Source organism: Lissotriton helveticus, chromosome 2_2 (genome assembly GCF_964261635.1).
Source record: "Lissotriton helveticus chromosome 2_2, aLisHel1.1, whole genome shotgun sequence".
NCBI classification, from domain to species: domain Eukaryota; kingdom Metazoa; phylum Chordata; class Amphibia; order Caudata; family Salamandridae; genus Lissotriton; species Lissotriton helveticus.
Genome location: NC_136060.1, coordinates 314,051,064 through 314,072,145, shown reverse-complemented (window position 1 = coordinate 314,072,145; position 21,082 = coordinate 314,051,064).

The window sequence follows — 21,082 nt, the reverse complement described above, 5'->3', positions numbered from 1 at the left end:
CACTCATCCATGGAGTTACTCACACACCAAGTCAGTCCTGTAAAGAATCAATCACACTTCCATTTCTTCGTCTATATAGTTAAACACAGAACACCATACTTCAGTGACATCACTGATGACATCACTAATGACATCTGAAATGACATCACTGATGACATCTCAAATGACATCACTGATGACATCATGACACACCAATACCAGTTACTACATACGCACTCACTGATTCGTATGTCTACAAACACATTCACTCATTCACCCATACAATTACTCATACATACAGTCAGTTATTATTAGAACACTATCATATGCACTCATACACCTAGTCAGTCCTGTGAAGAATCAATCACACTTCGATTTCCTCATCTATAGTTAAACACAGAACACCATACTTTTCACACATATACTAACACATACTTACTCTCTTATACAATCACTGATACAAGTACACATTGATATGCACAGCGTCACACACCTCCCAGCCAGCCACACACACACTCAGTCTTCCATCCATCCAGTCATTCTTTAATATGTAAAACGTATTTAAACTTTACAAAAACACACAGACACTAGATGATGTCATCAGTGATGTCATCAGTGATGTCACTGACCATGTCATGAATGATGTAATATGTGACATCATCAGCAGTGGATTGCGGGTGCGCGATATATAGTTAGTGCAACTAACTATATATGGAATTTCAATGGTTTTGTGTGAGTAAAATAAGGTTTTCTAAATGCTAATACCTAACTATATATGGTCTATAACCTATGGTTTTTTCAGTGAATTTTCAAGGTTTTGTAAATGCTAATTCCTAACTATATATGGTCTATAACCTATGGTTTTTTCAGTGAATATATATATATATATATATATATATATATATGTAAGCTCCAAGTTTCCCCTCCGGAATAAGAATCACTCTAACCAAGGCGTGCTGAAAGCATATTTATTGGTATGGCCACAGGTCCGCTTCTCGATACTCTTATGAGACAGCCACTCCGTTATTGCCTGACGCGTTTCATCTTTCGACTTCTTCAGAGGCTGACGGAGATGGTGCGTAATCCGAGCTGCCTCCCTTTGAAATGCTTTTGCGCGCTCTGAATAGGGCGGTTACCTCAAGGCAAAGCATTGTGGGAGATGCAGTCTCGGTAATTAGTTCTCCTGTATGGATGCGCAGAATTTAACTGTCAAAGTTCATTTCAAAACCCTGGATGGGCCTCAATCAGCAGACTGTCGCCTAAATCCATCGACTTGGCTCCACAATGAAGCTCCGTAGTTACCGAGCCTCGTGGCCCCTCTCCAACTTTGGGTCGGGTGGTGCATTCTTCGACAGCAGGGCTGCTGCTGTGATATGTAAGCTCCAAGTTTCCCCTCCGGAATAAGAATCACTCTAACCAAGGCGTGCTGAAAGCATATTTATTGGTATGGCCACAGGTCCGCTTCTCGATACTCTTATGAGACAGCCACTCCGTTATTTCCTGACGCGTTTCATCTTTCGACTTCTTCAGAGGCTGACGGAGATGGTGCGTAATCCGAGCTGCTCCCTTTGAAATGCTTTTGCGCGCTCTGAATAGGGCGGTTACCTCAAGGCAAAGCATTGTGGGAGATGCTGTCTCGGTAATTAGTTCTCCTGTATGGATGCGCAGAATTTAACTGTCAAAGTTCATTTCAAAACCCTGGATGGGCCTCAATCAGCAGACTGTCGCCTAAATCCATCGACTTGGCTCCACAATGAAGCTCCGTAGTTACCGAGCCTCGTGGCCCCTCTCCAACTTTGGGTCGGGTGGTGCATTCTTCGACAGCAGGGCTGCTGCCGTGATATGTAAGCTCCAAGTTTCCCCTCCGGAATAAGAATCACTCTAACCAAGGCGTGCTGAAAGCATATTTATTGGTATGGCCACAGGTCCGCTTCTCGATACTCTTATGAGACAGCCACTCCGTTATTGCCTGACGCGTTTCATCTTTCGACTTCTTCAGAGGCTGACGGAGATGGTGCGTAATCCGAGCTGCCTCCCTTTGAAATGCTTTTGCGCGCTCTGAATAGGGCGGTTACCTGAAGGCAAAGCATTGTGGGAGATGCAGTCTCGGTAATTAGTTCTCCTGTATGGATGCGCAGAATTTAACTGTCAAAGTTCATTTCAAAACCCTGGATGGGCCTCAATCAGCAGACTGTCGCCTAAATCCATCGACTTGGCTCCACAATGAAGCTCCGTAGTTACCGAGCCTCGTGGCCCCTCTCCAACTTTGGGTCGGGTGGTGCATTCTTCGACAGCAGGGCTGCTGCCGTGATATGTAAGCTCCAAGTTTCCCCTCCGGAATAAGAATCACTCTAACCAAGGCGTGCTGAAAGCATATTTATTGGTATGGCCACAGGTCCGCTTCTCGATACTCTTATGAGACAGCCACTCCGTTATTGCCTGACGCGTTTCATCTTTCGACTTCTTCAGAGGCTGACGGAGATGGTGCGCAATCCGAGCTGCCTCCCTTTGAAATGCTTTTGCGCGTTTTGAAATTAACTTTGACAGTTAAATTCTGCGCATCCATACAGGAGAACTAATTACCGAGACTGCATCTCCCACAATGCTTTGCCTTGAGGTAACCGCCCTATTCAGAGCGCGCAAAAGCATTTCAAAGGGAGGCAGCTCGGATTACGCACCATCTCCGTCAGCCTCTGAAGAAGTCGAAAGATGAAACGCGTCAGGCAATAACGGAGTGGCTGTCTCATAAGAGTATCGAGAAGCGGACCTGTGGCCATACCAATAAATATGCTTTCAGCACGCCTTGGTTAGAGTGATTCTTATTCCGGAGGGGAAACTTGGAGCTTACATATCACGGCAGCAGCCCTGCTGTCGAAGAATGCACCACCCGACCCAAAGTTGGAGAGGGGCCACGAGGCTCGGTAACTACGGAGCTTCATTGTGGAGCCAAGTCGATGGATTTAGGCGACAGTCTGCTGATTGAGGCCCATCCAGGGTTTTGAAATGAACTTTGACAGTTAAATTCTGCGCATCCATACAGGAGAACTAATTACCGAGACTGCATCTCCCACAATGCTTTGCCTTGAGGTAACCGCCCTATTCAGAGCGCGCAAAAGAATTTCAAAGGGAGGCAGCTCGGATTACGCACCATCTCCGTCAGCCTCTGAAGAAGTCGAAAGATGAAACGCGTCAGGCAATAACGGAGTGGCTGTCTCATAAGAGTATCGAGAAGCGGACCTGTGGCCATACCAATAAATATGCTTTCAGCACGCCTTGGTTAGAGTGATTCTTATTCCGGAGGGGAAACTTGGAGCTTACATATCACGGCAGCAGCCCTGCTGTCGAAGAATGCACCACCCGACCCAAAGTTGGAGAGGGGCCACGAGGCTCGGTAACTACGGAGCTTCATTGTGGAGCCAAGTCGATGGATTTAGGCGACAGTCTGCTGATTGAGGCCCATCCAGGGTTTTGAAATGAACTATGACAGTTAAATTCTGCGCATCCATACAGGAGAACTAATTACCGAGACTGCATCTCCCACAATGCTTTGCCTTGAGGTAACCGCCCTATTCAGAGCGCGCAAAAGCATTTCAAAGGGAGGCAGCTCGGATTACGCACCATCTCCGTCAGCCTCTGAAGAAGTCGAAAGATGAAACGCGTCAGGCAATAACGGAGTGGCTGTCTCATAAGAGTATCGAGAAGCGGACCTGTGGCCATACCAATAAATATGCTTTCAGCACGCCTTGGTTAGAGTGATTCTTATTCCGGAGGGGAAACTTGGAGCTTACATATCACGGCAGCAGCCCTGCTGTCGAAGAATGCACCACCCGACCCAAAGTTGGAGAGGGGCCACGAGGCTCGGTAACTACGGAGCTTCATTGTGGAGCCAAGTCGATGGATTTAGGCGACAGTCTGCTGATTTAGGCCCATCCAGGGTTTTGAAATGAACTTTGACAGTTAAATTCTGCGCATCCATACAGGAGAACTAATTACCGAGACTGCATCTCCCACAATGCTTTGCCTTGAGGTAACCGCCCTATTCAGAGCGCGCAAAAGCATTTCAAAGGGAGGCAGCTCGGATTACGCACCATCTCCGTCAGCCTCTGAAGAAGTCGAAAGATGAAACGCGTCAGGCAATAACGGAGTGGCTGTCTCATAAGAGTATCGAGAAGCGGACCTGTGGCCATACCAATAAATATGCTTTCAGCACGCCTTGGTTAGAGTGATTCTTATTCCGGAGGGGAAACTTGGAGCTTACATATCACGGCAGCAGCCCTGCTGTCGAAGAATGCACCACCCGACCCAAAGTTGGAGAGGGGCCACGAGGCTCGGTAACTACGGAGCTTCATTGTGGAGCCAAGTCGATGGATTTAGGCGACAGTCTGCTGATTGAGGCCCATCCAGGGTTTTGAAGTGAACTTTGACAGTTAAATTCTGCGCATCCATACAGGAGAACTAATTACCGAGACTGCATCTCCCACAATGCTTTGCCTTGAGGTAACCGCCCTATTCAGAGCGCGCAAAAGCATTTCAAAGGGAGGCAGCTCGGATTACGCACCATCTCCGTCAGCCTCTGAAGAAGTCGAAAGATGAAACGCGTCAGGCAATAACGGAGTGGCTGTCTCATAAGAGTATCGAGAAGCGGACCTGTGGCCATACCAATAAATATGCTTTCAGCACGCCTTGGTTAGAGTGATTCTTATTCCGGAGGGGAAACTTGGAGCTTACATATCACGGCAGCAGCCCTGCTGTCGAAGAATGCACCACCCGACCCAAAGTTGGAGAGGGGCCACGAGGCTCGGTAACTACGGAGCTTCATTGTGGAGCCAAGTCGATGGATTTAGGCGACAGTCTGCTGATTGAGGCCCATCCAGGGTTTTGAAATGAACTTTGACAGTTAAATTCTGCGCATCCATACAGGAGAACTAATTACCGAGACTGCATCTCCCACAATGCTTTGCCTTGAGGTAACCGCCCTATTCAGAGCGCGCAAAAGCATTTCAAAGGGAGGCAGCTCGGATTACGCACCATCTCCGTCAGCCTCTGAAGAAGTCGAAAGATGAAACGCGTCAGGCAATAACGGAGTGGCTGTCTCATAAGAGTATCGAGAAGCGGACCTGTGGCCATACCAATAAATATGCTTTCAGCACGCCTTGGTTAGAGTGATTCTTATTCCGGAGGGGAAACTTGGAGCTTACATATCACGGCAGCAGCCCTGCTGTCGAAGAATGCACCACCCGACCCAAAGTTGGAGAGGGGCCACGAGGCTCGGTAACTACGGAGCTTCATTGTGGAGCCAAGTCGATGGATTTAGGCGACAGTCTGCTGATTGAGGCCCATCCAGGGTTTTGAAATGAACTTTGACAGTTAAATTCTGCGCATCCATACAGGAGAACTAATTACCGAGACTGCATCTCCCACAATGCTTTGCCTTGAGGTAACCGCCCTATTCAGAGCGCGCAAAAGCATTTCAAAGGGAGGCAGCTCGGATTACGCACCATCTCCGTCAGCCTCTGAAGAAGTCCAAAGATGAAACGCGTCAGGCAATAACAGAGTGGCTGTCTCATAAGAGTATCGAGAAGCGGACCTGTGGCCATACCAATAAATATGCTTTCAGCACGCCTTGGTTAGAGTGATTCTTATTCCGGAGGGGAAACTTGGAGCTTACATATCACGGCAGCAGCCCTGCTGTCGAAGAATGCACCACCCGACCCAAAGTTGGAGAGGGGCCACGAGGGTCGGTAACTACGGAGCTTCATTGTGGAGCCAAGTCGATGGATTTAGGCGACAGTCTGCTGATTGAGGCCCATCCAGGGTTTTGAAATGAACTTTGACAGTTAAATTCTGCGCATCCATACAGGAGAACTAATTACCGAGACTGCATCTCCCACAATTCTTTGCCTTGAGGTAACCGCCCTATTCAGAGCGCGCAAAAGCATTTCAAAGGGAGGCAGCTCGGATTACGCACCATCTCCGTCAGCCTCTGAAGAAGTCGAAAGATGAAACGCGTCAGGCAATAACGGAGTGGCTGTCTCATAAGAGTATCGAGAGGCGGACCTGTGGCCATACCAATAAATATGCTTTCAGCACGCCTTGGTTAGAGTGATTCTTATTCCGGAGGGGAAACTTGGAGCTTACATATATATATATATATATATATATATACATACACACATATATATATATAAACACACACACATATATGCTCTTTATCATAGTAGATTAAAAAATACATTATATATGTATATATTCATATACACACGTATATATTTGTTTCCATGAGTATATATTTATATGTAGTATTAAATATTATTTAAATGTATTTCACTTACATAATGTTAATGTTACATAATAAAATATTAAAATTTGACAATTTTAAACTATAGCTTTATTAAAAAACTATAATTGTGTATGTTGTTAATGCTATTAGTGTGCAACCATATTTTGTTCTGATATTTTGTACTCACCATTATAAGTCACGGGAAACAATATATTTATATCTATATTTTTAACACAATATTTTTTTAATCACGATAGTGCTGTTTTGAGACAGTGATCTTGGAATGGTGTTTATGAACTGGCCTATAATAATCACATATTGCTTTCTATGATGCAACAGACAAGAAACAGCGGTACATCTATCAAAAAGAATGTTACTTGGACCTAAACCATCAATGGCCATCCAAAGATATTTATTGCCTAAATCAACATGGTGACCCCAGGCCCACTTTTTATTGGTTATTGCATCCATGCTATCTGTGCCCGACCACTGCATCAGAATCTCCACAGAACTGAAACAACCCTTTGACATCAGGCAACGTCCTTTTGCTAGCCCAGATTGTCAATAATCGTTGCTAACTAAAAATATCACAGAGGAAAACTGCAGAGGAAAGGCATGACTGACCTCCATGTTGGGTTAGCAACAACTCAATAGGACACACTTCAGAAACAAACTTAGGACAGAAAGTAGATAGAGAAGCAACTAATTGGACATTTGAGAAAATAGGTGAAAAGGAAACAGTCTATGAACGGAAACAAACAAACAATCATGAAATGTATATACCCTTGGCAAGTGTCATATATCATTCAGTATAATGGCCTTGTGCAAGAGGGATTGCCTTTGTAGGGTCAATATATCTCATCTACTTGTATGCAGTAGTGTAGTACCACAGTTGACACAGATGCACACATAACTAATGGATATTAAGACTGTTCCACTAGGAAAGATATATTTTGGCGAGGTTTCCATATGTGTTTTTATTTCATACACTTTCAGCGCAATGTATAGAACATATATTACAGGTTAAATAAAAACTATATAAGGTATTGCATAGAAAATGGCTGCCTGCTGTCAGGCGAAAATTATGCTTATCCTGGTTGAGGGTAAAGGGTATTTCTCTCCCCGCTGGGAAATGTTGTGACATATCAAAAATGTCGCTAAATTTGATCCACCAAAAGTAGGGGCTCCTACTCTTTCTTTACTTTCTACACTGATTACTTTTTAAAGAATAATGGCGCTAAACTTTCCATTTCATAGGACATGTGCCCCGTCGCCATATTTATTTTGAATTATTTTGTATTAGGTTTAGTTATTTTATGTATCAACCTATAAAGTAATTGCTATGCCTTCCTATATACAAATTCATTTTTTTGCCTCATGGGCTGTTTGGTCATTGTTAGAAATGGAGATATCTAGTTGGCAATGGCTGGCACCACTATCCAAATAGGGACCCTTCTTCCTAAGTCAGGGCAAGTGGACCACTCCCTTTGACAACCCCTGCTTAACCCTGTGGTAACGTAGCACGAGCAATTAGGCCTATCTCAGAAGCAGTGTGTGAAGCATTAATGACCACGTACCATAAGGCAGTAATGACACCACAAAAGGACACAACTCAGGTAGGTATAGAAAAATAATATGTTTATCTAACAGTTTAACTAAAAACTCTCAAAGCGTGTCAACAACTACAATTCACGTCAACCCGTAGGAACTCAAAAAGACAGTAGCGTATTCACTAAAGCGTGACACTGAGTTCAGGACCGGGGTCTACGTGACCCAGTGCACACCAGACACTTGTCAGTGAGAGGGGACACAGAACGCAGCTTCTCCAAGAAGCGGAGACGGTGACAGGCGGACTCCCATCGACCACAAGTCTCGGAGGCTGAGGTCTGCAGTGTGCACCCACAATGATTCAGGCACTCGGGGACAGGCAGGCGCTCAGCGGCAGCAGCACACGGCTGCGGCGGCCCGGGCTGGTGGTGGCGATGACTCTTATTGTGCAGCTTAGTGGTGGGTTCACGGTGGCAGCAGCTCTTTCTTAGCTGCAGCGGCACACAGAACGATAGTGACAATCCTCAACAAGGGTGACAAGGTGGAGGCGTACAGCGGCAGCAGCTCTCCTTCAGCTGCGGCGGCCCACAGGACAAATCCCAAGGATGCAAAGTTGCCACATGTGGGGGCACTCTGCGACCACAGCTCTCTCTTAACTGCGGAGGCTCATGAAACAAATCACAATGATGCAAAGTAGCAAAGGGTGTAGGCACTCAATGGCTACAGCTCTCTCTTGGCTGCGTTGGCCCACGGGGCAAATCACGGTGTTGCAAAGTAGCAAAGGGTGTAGGCACTCAACGGCTACAGCTCCCTCTTGGCTGCAGTGGCTCACGGGGCAAATCACAAAGATGCATAGTAACAAAGGGTACGGGCACTCAGTGGTTACAGCTCTCTATTGGCTGCGGCGGCCCACTGAGCAAATCACGATGATGAAAAGTAGCAAAGGGTGCGGGCATTCAGCAGCTACAGCTCTTTCTTGATTGCAGCGGCCCACACGACAGAGAATTTTATCGGCCCGGTTGGCACAATGGTGGACGCTCGGCTGCTATAGCTCTTTCTTAGTTGCAGCAGTCCACCCAGGTTGAGCGAAGGACTCAAAGGTGCAGATTCTGGTAGGCTCTCAGCGGTGGCAGCTCTCTTTTCACTGCAGCGGCTCACACAGGTTTAGCAAAAGGTTCAAAGGTTTAGAGTTAGGCGGGCTCTCAGCGGCTGCAACTCTCTCTTAGCTGCAGCGACCAGCATAGGTTTAGCAAAGGATTTAAAGGTTCAGAGTTAGGCGGGCTCTCAGCGGTGGCAACTCTCTTTGAGCTGCAGCGGCATGTACAGGTTTAGCAAAGGATTCAAAGGTTCAGAGTTAGGTGGGTTCTCAGCGGTGGAAACTCTCTCTTAGCTGCAGAGGCCCGCACAGGTTTAGCAAAGGATTCAAAGGTTCCCAGTCCGCAGTCCTCACAGTAGGACTAGAGGCTTACACAAGTAGAATTTACTCGCACAGGAATTCCGACGGCTAACCGGGTGAAGTCCAATGTCCCTGAGACTTCTGCAGGAGGCACTCTCGATTTAGGTGCTATGGGTAGTTGTTTCGGCAAGCTTGGTGAAAGTTTCAAAGTCCTTTCCTCTGTTCACACGGACAGAGTTTCATCTTGACATCCAGAAGAAACACCCTTGGCCACAGTTTCAGCGCAGCACTTTATGCCTAAAAAGTCTTTGTTCTCTAAGGTCACATATCACTGACTCCAGTCAGAACCAGTTTGGTGGGGTTGGGGAGCAATTAGTTTACAAGGCGACATCCTGCCCTTTGGGAATGAGGGGGCCTGCTGTCAGACACCCAGTGGGAGGTGAAGCTATCATTCACCTTGACAGGCACTGCCCTATTTGGATCAAAGAGTCACCCCTCCTCACACTCTACATACTGATCTCTCTCTACAGCCAGGTCTGACCCCGCTGGCCCTGCTACTCGCAACAGCCGGCAGTAAAGCTTTAGGCAAGAAACTACCGCAATTTCAGGGAAGGCATTTCAAAACATGTGATATATAAACAGTCCTTATTAAAAGGTGGCCCTTAATGTCCTGAGCATAAGCATATCAAACTCGAGGTTCCTAGAACCGGATAGGGTGATAGAAAATAATCCTTAGCAAACTGGCTACACAGATGTAGGCATTAGGGTAATCCTTATTCAGACAGTCATTCTATAGACAGGGAGCATTCTCGCTGTGGCACTGATTAGCAGTGGCACGGTGCCCAAAACGTCTACATTCAGCCAACATACAAGACAAGAAGAGCAGAGGGGAAGGGAGACCTACACCAATGATACCAGGTCTAACACGCATCCCCTCCAGCTGAAATGTGGGGAGAACTAACCATCGCCTCGGGTGTTCTCATCACTAAGGCGGAAAAATCTGGACAGACCATCAGCATTGGCATGTTCTGTACCAGGGCGGTGCTCCACCATGAAATTCATTCCCTGTAGGGAAATGGCCCACCTCAACAACTTGGGATTCTCACCCCTCATCTGCATCAACCATCTAAGGGGCCTGTGGTCTGTGTCTGAACCTGGAAGTGAGTTCCAAACTGGTATGGTCTCAAGTTCATCAGCGCCCAGACCACAGCAAATGCCTCACGCTCAAATGCACTCCAGGGAAAACAGATCACTGAATTGGCCCAATAGTTGGCGACAATCACCCTGCTGCTCAGGAGTCAGTGTGGGGGAGAGGACCACACCCTCTACTAACCCATCTCGCTCCCCTACACACAGGGGGTCAGGAAGTGGCTCGCTCTCCTCCTCCATCCTAGCATCTGTGGCCAGGAGCATGCCCACTTCAGACCTCTCAAAGTGGGGCTTCAGGTGGTTAACATGTAGGACCCGCAAGGGGTTCCAGGGAGATTGCAAGTCCACCATGTAGATAACAGGACTTTTGCGCTCCAACACCTCAAAGGGGCTGGTCCGCCTATTCTGGAGCACACAGGGCTCCACTGGGGCCATGACCCAAACCTTTTGTCCAGGCTGAAACTCGATCAGAGTGGCATTCTGATACTGCCAGCATTTCATCTCTTCCTGGCTGGCTTCCAGGTTTGCCTCAGCAAGTTTCCTTAAACGCTGAGTCTGGTTTGTGAAGGCCAGCATGTAACTACACACATCCTGGGGAGGTTTCCTGGGAGATTGCTCCCAGCCTTTCCTCACCAGACTCAGAGGCCCTCTTACCGGGTGCCCATAGAGCAGCTCAAAGGGACTCAACCTTAAGGACTTCTGTGGCACCTCACGGTAGGCAAACAACAGGCATGACAAGAGGACAACCCACTTATGCCTCATGGGCTTGCCTAGGCCTATAATCATGCCCTTAAGGGTCCGGTTAAATCTCTCAACCAGCTCATTACCCTGGGGGTGGTAAGGAGTGGTAAATTTATTCGTAACCCCACACTCCTCCCACAGCTACTTCATGTACTTGAAGATGAAATTAATTCTCCTATCGGACACAACCTCTCTGGGGAATCCCACATGGGAGAAAATCCCCATCAGTGCCCGTCCCACCACTGGGGCCATCACTGTCCTGAGCAGGATGGCCTCAGGGTACTGGGTGGCATGGTCCACCAAGACCAGGATGCACCTGATGACCATGGCTGTCTTGGGATCCAGAGGCCCCACAATATCAATGTCTACTCTCTCGAATGAGGTTCTCACAACAGGGAAGGGCTGTAGTGGGGCCTTAATCTTTCCCCCTCTTCCCACTTGCCTGGCAAGTCTCACACGTTCTGCAGTGAGCATCTGAGCTCTGGCGCATCTGGGGCCAATAGAAGTGTGTGAGCAGCCTCTCAACGGTCTTGGTCTGCCCCAGATGTCTGGCCAATGGCACATCATGAACCAACACCAGTAGGAAGGTCCTGAAGCTCTGGGGTACCACCAGCACACAGGCTGACCCAGGTTCAGAAACCTTAGGCTCGCTGTAAAGGAGGTCTTCTCCCAATGGATCCAATGTGACCCAGTCTTATCACCTGCTGCCTGGACGGCGTCCTGTCGCCGCAATCCCTCAAGAGAAGGGCAGGTTCTTTGTTGCTCGCAAAATTCCTCCCTGGAGGCCCCCCCCTTCCTGCTGCCAATGGGTCAGCTCTGGTAGGTTCCCCAGTTCAGCCACTTGTTCCCCTGTAGGTTCCAGGGCATTACCTTCAGGCTCTTCTCCCTCCAGGACTGTGGGAACCGCGAGGGACGGTTTCCCATGCCCCTTACCCTTTCTCTTCAAGGCTGGGGTCTGGACCATAATTTCACGCTCCAGAACCTCCTGAACACCCTTCTGAGCTGTCATGGACCGAGTGGTTGCACACGCCCACTCAGGCAGGCCCAACATTTCTAAATGAGACTTTCTCTCCACCGTAGCACACGGGGAGTTCCCTAGATCATTGTCCAACAGACAGTCTACAGGCATGGCGAGCCTCACAGCCACCTGAAGAGTTCCTGAGACCCCTCCACTCAGAGGAAACCTGAGTCACCTCACATTGGCTCTCTGATTTGTCTGCTGACACTATGGGACAGAACGCATGGGGGACAATCTGCTCTTTGGACACCAACCGGCAGCTGAAAGCAGTCACACTAGCTACTGCGTCCCTGAGAGCCTCCACCCTATGGCCATTGATGGTCACCCACTGCTGGTACTTCTTAGTGTTATTAGGCAGTGTAAAAAGTAAATAAAAAATGTAAATCCAGTACTTGTATAGCGCAGAAATCACCCCCGAAGGGGTATCTCAGCGGTGGGGGCCGTTGGGAAGATTAAGTGAGCTATTGCCCAGAGTCGCATAGTGCTGAGCAGACCCCTGCCGCCGGAGCCAGGGATTTAACCGTGATCCGCAGCGTCCTTGCGTAAGTCGCCCTAGCCGTGGCACCACACCTCTTCTCAAAGTCTCCTAGCGTGACAAGGATCAACTCTATGGGATCCCAACCACCTTGGACCACCATCTCCTCCCCCCCAGGGCTACACTGGCAATCTGGCTGGATGGTGCACGGGTAGTGCACGATGGGGTGCATTGGGGTCCCTCTGGGGACACCGGGATCATAATACCGGTGGACCACTTGATGTAAGTGGTCCCCTCTGAACAGGCCTACCTGTCGGGACACTGGCTTCTTCTCAAGGGGAGGCTGGGACACCACTGCTTGGTTCTCTTGAGAACTACTTTGGGGCACTTTCTGGAACTCCCTCGGCTTACCCTTGTCCACCCCACTTCTGTGCTGACGACCCTGCCCACCTTTGGCAAAGATTCCCACAAAACATTTGGGGACCCAGGTGCTCACCCAGGGTCCACCTCCTCAGCAAGCTCCTAGTGTTAGTCAGCTTGCTATCATTCAGGTGCTCGCATTGCTCCGGAAAACAGTTACTAGAAAAATGCTCCCATGCAAACAAATTGTACAACTGCTCAAAAGTTTCCCCCTTGCTACCTTTCACCCAGCGATCCATTGCTCTGCAGAAATAAGATAACTGAGTGGGGGCTGTGCACACCTTTTGACTGATAATACCTGTTTAGACTATGAGATTGATCAGTGTGCTATACCTACTAACACCTACATAACATATAAGGGGGGGAGCAGCTCGCTAGCCTGCCTGCTGGACTCAAGCATGCACAACTCTGTATGGTAAACATTCGCTCAAAACAGTTTTTATTTGCATTTAAATGATATTCATACAAATATTATTTTTGGAATATGCTATTTACCTAACAAGAGATAATTATAAGCATAGATGATCCTCATTCATTGTATGTAGTTATATAATACATTAAATAATTCATAAATTTTTCCTTCATGACATAACATTTACAAACTACAGATGATTTAAGCCCAATGCATTTCGGGACCAACGTGTCAATTCCTCAGGGGCATCATCTATACATATCTCCTATGCGAAGACAACAGGGAATTTCTGAGTTATCAGGATCACGCTTATGTTGTGAATATTGGATCTCTTGTGAAATATTCTGGTGACCGTAGTCTGTTCAGTAATTCTTTCCCACAAGGCAATAGACCGAAAACGTCTTATTCAGTGCGCTTCTCGTAATCCACCGCGTTCTGTACCGGACATTTGCCTCACGCCCGCTGTAAACACACAATCCGATTATGTGACCCAGGACGTCACAGAAATAAGACACATATTCAACCCATGTGGTACCCTCTAACTTCTTACAGGTTCTAAACCTCTGTCTGTACATGTCTGGGGTCAAACCATAACGTGTCAGCAGAACTTCCTTCATATGGGCATACACCATCCTGCTCTCCTCAGGCAGGTCCAACAGGGTATCCCTACCATCACTCACAAAGTGTCCCCACAACCCCGCTCCCCAGTCCTTCTCAGGGACCCAGTGGGACACCATTGCTATCTCACATGCGACAAACCATTACCCAATATCCTCACTCTTGTGAAAATTGTTAATGAAATCTTTAGGCATATAAACTCTACTCTCAGGAGTTACTAAAGGTATTCTGCCACCGGAGGGGGAGACCGGGACACTCCTTGCCCTGATCTCTATCTCCCTCAACATTCTCTCATGCTCCATTTTCATTTTCTCAAGTTCAATTGACAATAACACAAAAGCACCAGTAGCATTTACATGGGAATCAAAGGGGTGGTGGCTGCGATTAGGGTTGCCCAGTCAATATGGCGGCAGTCTCTTGTGTCATCAAACACATGAGCCATGGTATGCCATTGTACCCCTTTTACATGTACGTAACTTTAGTTATAAACGATTAATGGGAATCAAAACTTTACAAATAGTTTATGACACACAAACCATTTTTTGTTTTACAGTAGTGGGTACATATAGTTCTTAAAAGCAGCGAACATATATTCATAGACTCAGGAATTATACAGGTATCCCAGATCACTAGCACTACAGAACAGCATTCTGACCCACACACAGTGTTATCAATAAGGTGAAAATATTCTTCTATCATTGATGAAATGTAGCCTCACAGCACTCATTATCATGAGGAGATGAATCAACTGGTAGAGATTTAGCACACACACATCCCTTCTATGTAATATCCCAGCTGGGACATTTTGGGGTTCCTTCAGGCACATGAAGAATTCCTTCATCCAATGGTATGCCTGTGTTAGGAACAAGGTGATGATTTTGTTGAAGTCATTTAACATGTTCAACCAAATTAGTAATTGGATGTCATATGCATACATTTGTAACTGTAGATGGTGTTTTAATAATATCTGAGTCGGAGGTCTCATGTAGATGTTGAAGAACAAAGGTGGGAGGGCAGAACCCCATATTATTATTATTATTAGTAGGGAAATTTGTAAAGCGCCTGGTTTACGCACACCGGCGTGTCCCCGCGCTATGGTAAGTGGGGTAAGCAGTCCTAGCAGCCATCACAGCCGCCTACCTTCCAAATAGGTGAGTCTTGAGTTTCCTTCTGAACATGGATTCTGCAAAGCTCCAAACATAACTCTAATGGTAGGTCATTCCACTGCTTAGCAGCCAGATATCTGAAAGACCTTGAACTCCACCCTGCTCCTGACAGGAAGCCAGTGCAGGGCCAGGAGCGCTGCCTTTGAGGATGATCTTCTAGGGAGCCTCAAAATTAGGCGAGCAGCTGCATTTTGCAGCTCTTGGAGGCAGTTGAAGACCCTTCCCGTGGCACCCAGATACAGCAAATTGCCGTAATCTAGGCGCGAGGTGACTAGGGCATGAACCAGCGTCCGGCGAACTGTAATGGGCAGAAGATCCAAGACCTTCCTCAGAGTTTTTAAAACTCCGAAGCATGCCTCCACCACTCGGCCAATCTGGGGGCCAAAGGCATGGTCAACGTCCAACCATACCCCAAGACTCTTTACTTCCTGAAAAGGAACAGGTGTTTCTCCTAGACAGGGTGGCCACCATGCCGACGACCATACAGATGGCCCTCCCCCCACCACGACCACCTCGGTCTTACTGCCATTGAGTTTCAAGCAGTTGGCGGACATCCAGGTTGCCAGTTCTTGCATGCAAACTAATTGTCCGCCACAAGACCAGGCACACGTGAGAGGGATATGACCAGCTGCGTGTCGTCGGCATAGGACACGAGGCGCAAGCCATAGCTTTCAACTATAGCCGCCAGCGGGGAGACATACAGATTGAACAGAGTTGGGCTCAGGGACGAGCCCTGCGGCACGCCCTGGCCCAACCTAATCTCCTTAGAATAACATTCTCCCTGGCGGACTTGAAAGCATCTACCTGTCAGGAAAGACCGGATCCATCTAAGCGCAGCTCCTGATACCCCTCCATCATTCAGACACTGTAGCAAGGTGGAATGAGCTACAGTGTCAAATGCTGCGCTTAGGTCCAAGAGGTCAGGGCCTTAGTTTGGCCTTCATCCACTCCCTGCCGTATGGACTCTACTGCCATGAGCAATGCTGACTCCGTCGAGTGCCGTGGACGGAAGCCAAACTGAGAGTCGTGGAGTAGGGAAGCCTCTTCCACAAAGCCCAACAGCTGGAGGTTCACCGCTTTCTCAGCAACCTTCGCCATGTATGGCAAAAGAGAAATGGGTCGAAGATTGTCTAACCTGTCATAGCTGATATTGGGTTTCTTTTGGAGAGGAAGGACCACCGCCCGTTTCCAGGCATCAGGGACAGTATGGGTCCCAAAAGAGATGTCCAGGAGGTGGCGGATATACGGCTCTAATACGTGCAGACTGGCCATCAGGCGCCTGGGTGTAGTAGGGTCCCTAGGGGAGCCTGATTTTATTGATCCATACATGATCTCATTGACTGTTAATGAAGATGATCTGATTGTTAGCTTCTTTTTATGTTTGATAAGAATGATTTGAGCCAGAGGATCACCTTGTTAGTGAATGAAGTGGAGTTATCCAGGTACTCCTGTATTATGTTATGATTCTTCACTTCATATGTCATTAATAGGTCGAGCAGGATCAGGCTTTCTGAGTCTACCCTGTCCAAGGAGGGGAGCAAGCCTTCTTTTATATTCATTATTGCTGATTCACAACCTCTACCCAGTCTGAGCCCTGGTCGTCTATATGGGGAATATTTTTTGTTAGTACACATTTTTTGTAGTTTGTTTGTTGCTGCCCCTTTTATGACTGTACCATTAAAGGGCAGATTTGGCATAGGTCAGTAGGTGCTAGGTTATGAGGACTTCTCAATGGTTTCTTCAGTAAGGGAGTGTTAACCGTATATTTTTAAACACTGTAAACTATTCATTGGAAGAAGAATCAATATACTCCTAGTGTTACGATTGAACGATGTATTTTTCGATTTTAAAAATTATTTGCATAATTTGAGCTATTAGGGGAAGGACGTTATGCTTGGAAATGATGATATTCTCTGCTGGATGGTATCAAGAACGGTGTGTGGATTAGAGGATTTTAGGTATGGTTGCTGGCATGTAGTAGTAATTAGTTTGCAGGCTTTTGTCGAAAGGTCCTTTCTTTGGTAGAAGTGTTGGCTTGAGGTAGCCATAAGAAGGGATTTCATAATAGCATGGTTGCATTTAGAAATTGAGAAATAAAAAATGATTACTGATCTATTCTTCATCAATTTTCCCTCAATTTCTAAATGCAATTTCAGTCTGAGTAGTTAACAAACTAGTCCCAGTGTATACTATCATTCATGAGTAAGTAGCACCATTTGTTAGAAGAAGCCTAGAGACACTCCAAAATGTTCTCGATTTAAGTAGTTTACTTGTTGTTTGGAGCGTTACAAGTACATGAATCTGTAATACATTTCATAGGTCAAAAGAGGCAAAATCTTTTATTTCCACAGTATGTTAAAAATGTAGAAGAAATAGTTGGGGCATTCTAGAAGTCCAGGTACCACTGAAGAAGTCATTGTCTCATAACCAATGTTTGTTCATACCTCCACCTTTGATACACAGTCCAATCAGGCAACAGAGACACACTTTTGAATTGGGTTAGAACAGGACAGTGAGGCAGGCAGTAAAGAGTACCAAGTCTGCGACATAAGTGCTAGTGAGGTCAACCAGCAATCATGTGCACAAATTAAGGTCTTTTGGGCATATCAACAATAGACAGCTATAAATATCGGAAACCATGGTTATCGCTTTTATATTTATCGGCATCTATTGCTTGAATTTATCGCCCGGTTAGCGCGCTATTAACAACGTGTTTCTCCACGGCGATAACATTCCAGCGATAGGAGGGAAATGGCAAAAACATCGCTGGAAAACCAGCATTGATCTCCTGAATTCAGCGATAACCTTGCCGATACGACCCTGTGGTCGTATCACCATAATCCACCCCAATGTAAAACATACATAACTCCTGTTTTTTGCAGACGTCTGGAAGCAGCGTTAAGCAAATTAGCGCTGAAAAGAATATCGCTACACCGGACAGGCCTGCGTTGTAAATATCGCGAAGCCCCGCTAGCGATATTTCACAACGAAGTTTCTTGAGGCACGCCCACCTTGCATTTCATTAGGGATGCGAGGTGAGGCGGCAAGAATACGGGCGCTAATGCAAGGAAGCACACTCTAGTGTGTCCTTGTAGATAGAGCGATAATATTATCACCGCTTTTCGCCCGAAAACGGACGCTAAAGCAGCGATAATATTATCGCCAGCCCTTGCTAATATGTCCCTAAATAATTTATGAGGTGGCAAGTCTTAACAGAAAAGTTGATGCTTGCTTTCTTTTCGAAAAGGCTGAGAAGCAACCAAAAGGTAAAAAAAATTGAAAAATAAACTAGCACGTTAAAGGGAAGCGACAGTTTAAAATAGAGTTAAAAACAGTCCCATCGGGCTAGTGCAGGTGTGGGGTTGTGGCAAGCCAAATGAATACCGATAATTCTTCCTATAAAGAGGTGAGGTACCTGAGAAGCACACACCTATAAGCCTGTTTTAAAGCGGACAAAGGAGAACCGAAAAAGGAAGGAACAGTGTTTTTGCAACGCATTAAATCCTGTAGTGCTTAGACAAATCCATTGTCTTTTGTCCGTTAAAAGTGCCTGACATTGTTTATTCAGATTATCCCTTTCCAAACGAAAAACTGGAAGAAAGCTAAACTAAACATCCGCAGTCTTCCTGAACTCGGCAAGGACCTGCTTGTTATGAGTGACACCCAGTAAATTTAAAGTGTGTAAAAGGTAAAGTGATTTCAACTGCAAAGAAAAGTGATGCCTTTAAAAAATAAACATACATGGCAAAAGTAGAAATTCTTGTTTTAAATTAACCTGAACTGGTTCTGTCCAAGTATTGGTCTTCCTTTTTTGCGTCACTAGTTGACCTTTCTCGTGGCAGACTTTCACGGAGCATAGGCCGTCCTTGTTTTAAAATAAAGACCACATGAGGTCAACATACATGTGAAGGTATAGTTAGTCGTGCTTTCTGAGCTGCAAGTGAGATATACTTTTTTCTATTTAGAAAAGAGTGTGTTTCACAAGTTTCTCATGTACTTAAGTTGTTGGAAATGATATGAGAACATCAGATCCTTTAATGCATTCTCCAGCAATACAGGGCAAGGCTGGTAGATGGTCAGTACTAACTCTCCATAGGAGGGGTCAGTAGGTGCATAGGGATGTATTACATGGAGGGTAATTGGATTCTGAAACCAATTTCCTGAAAATGTTGTGGAGATTGGCTGCATGGAGGGATTCGGTGATAGGTTAGCAATGCTCATCTAGTGAGACAAACACATCAGTGGAGAGAACTGCTGAGACAAGAGGGGGATAGATTGAATAAACCTTCAAGTCCACTGACATCATCAGATAGCCCTAAACTCTTGTCTTCACCGTCGTCTAATGTGTGACTGTATGAACAGCACTCAGGGGCAGCAGTCAACCGCCCTTCACAAAATTGGATAGATTACCCAGCCTGAAATTTTCAGTAACAACCACTTTAAAAAAATGTGTTATCCAAATAGATAGTCAATGTACAATACCAGTTTTCCACATTTTCAGCTGCTAGACAAGTTGTTTTTGTACTCTTACTTTGATGAAACGTTTTGTACAGGAGCAGGTTAGCATGGTATGTACAGGAAAAACTGCCTTTATTCTCTGTACTGTATATAGTGGGGCATATTTATTAAGCAGTTGCTTCAGCCTTACATCACGCAATGTGGCGTTAGGGTGGCGCAACTACTAAATAAGATTTATCAAGCCACACAAGGCCACCTTGCGTGGATTGATAAATCAAGAGTAAAGCAACACAGCACAAATCTCTGCGTTGTGTTACTCTGCCTGGGAAGGCATTCCATGGGTGGAGTATGGGTGTTCCCACCCATCCACCCATGGATTTTGGCCCAGTCCTAGATTTACCATTAGTGGCAGACCTGGGAATGCACCAAAATGCTACGCCTTCCTAGGTGAGGTGTAATGGGGAGAAATTTCTTTATGTATTCTTTATGTGCAGGAAGGTGCCCCTTCCTGCACAAAAACAATCCTGCTTATAGCGCAGACACTCTTGCACCATGGAGCAAGGGTGCCCGTGTTGGCATCAGGCAGCACATTGTGCACCAGCACAGAGAAAAGGCAGGAATGCACCATACAATGTTAAGTACGGTGCATTCTGGCCCTTTCCCTATCGCACAGTGCAAGACTGCCAGGTGGCTTGCTGCAGTACGCTCCTTGATTTTTTGACAAATATGCCCAGCCGCGTAGCTAGGGGGATGAGTGGGGGGCGGTCCGCCCCAGGCGGCACCTTTTTTGATGCGGCACCTTTTGGCCTGAGGTGGCCGCGGCCGCGCGGGCCGGCACTGACTGTTTGGACTGCAGGGAGGCCGAGCCGAGGCAATTGGACAGCACTGAGGACACTATATGGGTGGGATCTACCTGTGAACTCCCAGGGGAGCACGTGACCTGAGGGTGGGGGTGAGTCTCTACTCTAGCTGGGCGTCAGCTTGTGCTCGGTGCCCATCCTCTGTTGTTACTGCTGGAGACCTCTCGGACAGGTCACACTAGAGCTATGGTGACCTTGAGGCCCAAGAGTGAAAGGCTTCGACACTGTTAAGTTGGTTTTGGGTCCCGAGAGCACATCACGTTAGTGCAGGTCCCCACTGATTTAATGGGGGGACTATGATGTATGGTCATTTAATGTCAGCTGTAGATGATGGATCCCTGAACAGTGTCATGTATGTGCATGTTTGCTTTGTGCTGAGGGGTAATTGTTCACACAGCTCTCTGATGGATGTCACATATGGTTTTTCTGAGTCCCCAGATACATCATGCAGTCTATATGTGTGCTCTTTTGTACTGCCAGTCACCGGTGTATTCAGCTGTCTAGCCTTTGACCGTGTCATGTATGTGCATGTAACTTGCATGATCGAGGTAACTGTTAGCAG